A 6,595-nucleotide genomic window follows, 5' to 3' on the forward strand; every position below is an offset into this window, starting at 1 on the left:
GTTCAGAAATTCAGAAATTCAGAAATTCAGAAATTCAGAAATTCAGAAATTCAGAAATTCAGAAATTCAGAAATCCAGAAATTCAGAAATTCAGAAATTCAGAAACTCAGAAATTCAGAAATTCAGAAATTCAGAAATTCAGAAATTCAGAAATTTAGAAATCCAGAAATTCAGAAATTCAGAAATTCAGAAATTTAGAAATCCAGAAATTCAGAAATTCAGAAAATCAGAAATTCAGAAAATCAGAAATTCAGAAATTCAGGAATTCAGAAATTCAGAAATTCAGAAATTCAGAAATTTAGAAATCCAGAAATTCAGAAATTCAGAAATTCAGAAATTCAGAAATTCAGAAATTCAGAAATTCAGAAATTCAGAAATTCAGAAATTCAGAAATTCGGAAATTCGGGAATTCCGAAGTTCAGAAATTCAGAAATCCAGAAATTCGGGAATCCAGAAATTCAGAAATTCAGAAATTCAGAAATTCAGAAATTCAGAAATTCAGGAATTCAGAAATTCAGAAATTTAGAAATTCAGAAATTCAGAATTCAGAAATTCCGAAGCTCATTAGTTCAGAAATTCAGAGATTCAGAAATTCAGAAATTCAGAAATTCAGAAATTGGGAAATTCAGAAATTCAGAAATCCAGAAATTCAGAAATTCAGAAATTCCGAAATTCAGAAACTCAGAAATTCAGAAATTCAGAAATTCAGAAATTCAGAAATTCAGAAATTTAGAAATCCAGAAATTCAGAAATTCAGAAATTCAGAAATTTAGAAATCCAGAAATTCAGAAATTCAGAAATTCAGAAATTCGGAAATTCAGAAATTCAGAAATTCAGAAATTCAGAAATTCAGAAATTCAGAAATTCGGAAATTCGTGAATTCCGAAGTTCAGAAATTCAGAAATCCAGAAATTTAGAAATCCAGAAATTCAGAAATTCAGAAAATCAGAAATTCAGCAATTCAGAAATTCAGAAATTCAGAAATTCAGAAATTTAGAAATCCAGAAATTCAGAAATTCAGAAATTCAGAAAATCAGAAATTCAGAAATTCAGAAAATCAGTAATTCAGAAATTCAGGAATTCAGAAATCAGAAATTCAAAAATTCAGAAATTCAGAAATTCAGAAATTCGGAAATTCGTGAATTCCGAAGTTCAGAAATTCAGAAATCCAGAAATTTAGAAATCCAGAAATTCAGAAATTCAGAAAATCAGAAATTCAGCAATTCAGAAATTCAGAAATTCAGAAATTCAGAAATTCAGAAATTCAGAAATTCAGAAATTCAGAAATTCAGAAATTCAGAAATTCAGAAATTCAGGAATTCAGAAATTCAGAAATTCAAAAATTCAGAAATTCAGAAATTCAGAAATTCAGGAATTCAGAAATTCAGAAATTTAGAAATTCAGAAATTCAGAATTCGTGAATTCCGAAGTTCATTAGTTCAGAAATTCAGAAATTCAAAAATTCAGAAATTCAGAAATTCAGAAATTCGGAAATTCGTGAATTCCGAAGTTCAGTAATTCAGAAGTTCGTGTATTCCGAAGTTCAGAAATTCAGAAATTCGTGAATTCCGAAGTTCAGAAATTAGAAAATTCAGATATTTAGAAATCCTAAAATTCTGAAACTCCGCAATTTCAAAAAACTGAGTCACCTACTTTTACAATCCGCCCTCATTTTTCTTGGGAATTCTAAAGAATTTCAGACATTTCAAGTGGTTTTTTATCACTCAAAATTTCAGGAATTCAGAAATTCAGAAATTCAGAAATTCAAAATTCAGAAATTCAGAAATTCAGAAATTCAGAATCTCAGAATTTCAGAATCTCAAAAATGTTGAAATTCAGGAATTCAAAAATTTTGAAATTCAGAATCTCAGAATTTCAGAAATTCAGAAATTCAGAAATTCAGAAATTCAGAAATTCAGAAATTCAGAAATTCAGAAATTCAGAAATTCAGAAATTCAGAAATTCAGAAATTCAGAAATTCAGAAATTCAGAAATTCAGAAATCCAGAAATTCAGAAATTCAGAAATTCAGAAATTCAGAAATTCAGAAATTCAGAAATTCGGAAATTCGTGAATTCCGAAGTTCAGTAATTCAGAAGTTCGTGTATTCCGAAGTTCAGAAATTCAGAAATTCGTGAATTCCGAAGTTCAGAAATTAGAAAATTCAGAAATTTAGAAATCCTAAAATTCTGAAACTCCGCAATTTCAAAAAACTGAGTCACCTACTTTTACAATCCGCCCTCATTTTTCTTGGGAATTCTAAAGAATTTCAGACATTTCCAGTGGTTTTTTATCACTCAAAATTTCATCCTTATATTTGAAAATAATATTTTCAGCAATCAAAAGTTCCAGACATTTCAAATTAATGTACATATTTTATCTGAAAATCTTGAGAATTTGTTTTTCGTCTGTTTATTTATGGGCTCAAAAACTTGCTCAAAAAATGAAAAATGAGGTAATGATGTTTTTTATTTTCCCACGGTTTTCTCTCATTTCCTTGTCTGGGGAAAAAATTTTGACAAAAATGTTTTCATGAAATTTTTTTGGCATTTTTCTAGTTAAAAAAAGTCTACCAATCTGGTATGTAGGTCACAAAATTTTTTCTTCGAATTCAAAAATGATCGTGACCTAATTTTTCAGATTTTTAATTTCTAGGCCACATTTACCCATTCCAAGGTCATCATTCCATGTGTCAGGTGACTGATCTCATCAAAAATTTTCGAAAAAAGTTTTTTTCCAAAAATCACAAGATCCCTTTTTATTTATTTTCTTGCAAAACCAAAAAAAAGAAAGATTTATTTTTCCACGACATTTATGAGTATACATACACCGGAAGTTTTGAACATGTGCACCCATTCCGTCTTCACAGCCACCTACACTTTATTATTCTTTGTATACTAGAAAAACTTTGAAAAAAAAATTTTTTTTTGGAATTTCGGAATTTCAAGATTTCAGAATTTTTGAACTTCAAAATTCACAAAGTTCCGTAGTTCGGAATTAATGAATTTCTGAATTTCTGAATTCCTGAATTTCAGAGTTTCAAAATTTTTGAATTTCTGAATTTCTGAATTTCTGAATTTCTGAATTTCTGAATTTCTGAATTTCTGAATTTCTGAATTTCTGAATTTCTGAATTTCTGAATTTCTGAATTTCTGAATTTCTGAATTTCTGAATTTCTGAATTTCTGAATTTCTGAATTTCTGAACTTCTGAACTTCGGAATTCACGATTTTCTGAAGTTCGGAATTTATGAATTTAGGAATTCATGAGTTTTGGAATTTCTGAGTTTTGGAATATCTGAATTTCTGAATTTCAATATTTCAGAATTTCTGAATTTCTGAATTTCAAAATTTCTGAATTTCTGAATTTCTGAATTTCTGAAGTTCGGAATTTACCAAACTTGGCCGGGCCGGGCCGGGCTTTTCTAATTTTCGTAGGTCCGGCCCGAGCCTGTCTCGGCCCGGCGGGCCCGTCATTTCACAAGTATTGAAAATTCAAAAAAAAACACCCTTATGTTATTTTTATTTCGAAAATCCAGATGTCTCCGAAATTTCATATGACCGTATTCCGGTATCTCGAACCACCTCAACTCAAAATTTGGCGAAAAAAATACAGGACTTTTGATACCTGGCCTACCGGACCGGGTACGGGTCTTGAAAATTTCCTCAGGCCTGGTACCCGGGCTTTGGCGGGCCGGCCAGGAATTCTAAAAGTATGGAATTTACGAATTTCTAATTTTCCGAATTTCCAAATTCCGAGACACTTTCTGGTTCCCAGAAACCTAAATTTCATTTTTCCAATCCAATGAAAAAGTCCATGGGCCATTTCTCTCCCCCATCATTTGTTCTCCTCTGGGGCATCTTTTTTCTTCTATTTTATTTTCTAATTAACTCCTTTTTTTTCTCCATTTTCTCCTTTTTTCTCTCAGCTTTTAATCCTTTTCTCCTTCTACATTTTCCCATTTTTTCCCTATTTTTTTCCTTATTTTTAGTTTTATTAGCGTCATTATTTAGATTTTTTCCAATGTTTCAAGCGGATGAAAATGGAAAAATCAGAAACTTTTTGAATGAAAAATATGAAAAATCCAAAAAAAAAAATTTAGATTTTATCCAATTTTTTTGAACCTTCTTGGCTTAAAATTGTTCAAAAAATCACATTTTAACTACTTTAGGATTACTGTACCTCGATCAATATCATAAAACTCGAAGGAAACTTCATCCATTGGTCCCATAAATGTGTCCTTAAAATCGGTTTTCACCGATTGACACCGAATTTTGACATTTGCCTCCGCATGATTGTGAATGGTGATCTGGAAAAATATGGAATTTTTGAGAAGTTTGAAAATTTCAAAATTTTAGAATTTCGAGGATCTAAGAAGCTGACATTTGATTATTTTTTCGATTTTGAATGTTTTTAGATTATACGACGGACACACGGATTCACAGACAGACATTGAGAATCACAACATTTATTAACTTTCAAAGTTTGGAAAATTTAAGAATCGACGTCTCTGGAATTGTTTTCAGGATTTTCTAGATTTAAGAAAACTGAAAGTTCAGAGAATTACAAAACAAATTAAGACATTCAAAAAGGAAATTCAGTAGACCAGAAATTTTGAATACTTTAGAAGTCCTGCAAAATTCTGGAAATCTGTGAATGGAGAAGAAATCTGAAATTATGAAATTCTGAATTTTTGAATGTCAGGGAAGGAATTCTCTAGAAATTTGAGAAGCTCCAAAAAGTTCGAAAATTTTGAAATTCCGAAATTCCGAAAACTCAGAAATTCAGAAACTCAGAAATTTAGAAGTTCAGAAATTCAGAAATTCAGAAAATCAGAATCTCAAAAATTTTGAAATTCAGAAATTCAGAAATTCAGAAATTCAGAAATTCAGAAATTCAGAAATTCAAAAATTTTGAAACTCTGAAATTCAGGAATTCAGAAATTCAGAAATTCATTAATTCAGAAATTCAGAAATTCAGAAATTCAGAAATTCAGAAATTCAGAAATTCAGAAATTCAGAAATTCAGAAATTTAGAAATCCAGAAATTCAGAAATTCAGAAAATCAGAAATTCAGAAAATCAGAAATTCAGAAATTCAGGAATTCAGAAATTCAGAAATTCAGAAATTCAGAAATTTAGAAATCCAGAAATTCAGAAATTCAGAAATTCAGAAATTCAGAAATTCAGAAATTCAGAAATTCAGAAATTCAGAAATTCAGAAATTCAGAAATTCAGAAATTCAGAAATTCAGAAATTCAGAAATTCAGAAATTCAGAAATTCGGAAATTCGTGAATTCCGAAGTTCAGAAATTCAGAAATCCAGAAATTCAAAAATTCAGAAATTCAGAAATTCAGAAATTCGGAAATTCGTGAATTCCGAAGTTCAGTAATTCAGAAGTTCGTGTATTCCGAAGTTCAGAAATTCAGAAATTCGTGAATTCCGAAGTTCAGAAATTAGAAAATTCAGATATTTAGAAATCCTAAAATTCTGAAACTCCGCAATTTCAAAAAACTGAGTCACCTACTTTTACAATCCGCCCTCATTTTTCTTGGGAATTCTAAAGAATTTCAGACATTTCAAGTGGTTTTTTATCACTCAAAATTTCAGGAATTCAGAAATTCAGAAATTCAGAAATTCAGAAATTCAGAAATTCAGAAATTCAGAAATTCAGAATCTCAGAATTTCAGAATCTCAAAAATGTTGAAATTCAGGAATTCAAAAATTTTGAAATTCAGAATCTCAGAATTTCAGAATCTCAAAAATGTTGAAATTCAGGAATTCAAAAATTTTGAAATTCAGAATCTCAGAATTTCAGAATCTCAAAAATGTTGAAATTCAGGAATTCAAAAATTTTGAAATTCAGTAATTCAAAAATGCCAAAGTTCTAAATTTCCAAAAAACCGTAAAATCAGAATTGCTGAAAATTCGAAAAACTCAAAATTTTCAAAATTTTTTTTTTTTTTTCTGTTTTTTTGCTCCCGAAAAGCGCACTTTTCAATTTTCTCTTCAAAATTTTAATTATCTCAAAAAACCAGAAAAAAGACACCCATTTTCCCATTTTTATGTCCATTTGGGTCCCCTCACACGTTGAAAAAATTGTTCATGGGACATTTTTTTTTCAACCACTCAACTAATTTTCTCCACAACTTTTCTCTCCTTTTTTTCTGGATTTTTCTGTCATTTTCTGACATCATTTTTGGTATAGACAGAAATTAACAATAGAGAGGGTTTTTGGATTTTTCTAATCGTTTTCATTCAAATTTCCGAATTATTTTTATTAAAAATTTTTTTCAAAACTAAAATTTCAAAATCCAAAAAAAATTTTTGAATTTCTGAATTTCTGAATTTTTGAATTTCTGAATTTCTGAATTCCTGAATTTCTGAATTTCTGATTTTCTGAATTTCTGAATTTCTGAATTTCTGGATTTCTAAATTTCTGAATTTCTGAATTTCTGAATTTCTGAATTGCTGAATNTCTGATTTTCTGAATTTCTGAATTTCTGGATTTCTAAATTTCTGGATTTCTGAATTTCTGAACTTCGGAATTCACGAATTTCCGAATTTCTGAATTTCTGAATTTCTGAATTTCTGAATT

Source organism: Caenorhabditis briggsae (genome assembly GCF_000004555.2).
Source record: "Caenorhabditis briggsae complete genome, chrII, whole genome shotgun sequence".
Lineage (NCBI taxonomy): Eukaryota > Metazoa > Nematoda > Chromadorea > Rhabditida > Rhabditidae > Caenorhabditis > Caenorhabditis briggsae.